This window comes from Penaeus monodon, chromosome 22 (assembly GCF_015228065.2).
Source record: "Penaeus monodon isolate SGIC_2016 chromosome 22, NSTDA_Pmon_1, whole genome shotgun sequence".
Classification (NCBI taxonomy): domain Eukaryota; kingdom Metazoa; phylum Arthropoda; class Malacostraca; order Decapoda; family Penaeidae; genus Penaeus; species Penaeus monodon.
Genome location: NC_051407.1, coordinates 18,891,948 through 18,892,234, shown reverse-complemented (window position 1 = coordinate 18,892,234; position 287 = coordinate 18,891,948).

Sequence of the window (287 nt, the reverse complement as noted above, 5' to 3'; positions counted from 1 at the left end):
TTCTCCCTGTCTGGTATTTACCATTTCTTCTCCTTATCTCCCTCCTTCATAGCCAAGTCCCCTATGGACAATATAGCGTACTAATGTGCTTACTCCAGGCCGTTTATGAGGCGCTGTTATGCTCGGCCCAACTCTGGAGTAGCTAGTATTTTCACATACATTAGGCCCTTCACAATTATGTGTCGGGGCAAATATGTACAACCGGTTTTACTCCTGTGTTTGTTTGCGGTGTGTTCTCTTGCCCCTCTCTTTTATTTAACAGAAATTGTTTCTGTTTCCCTTTTGCG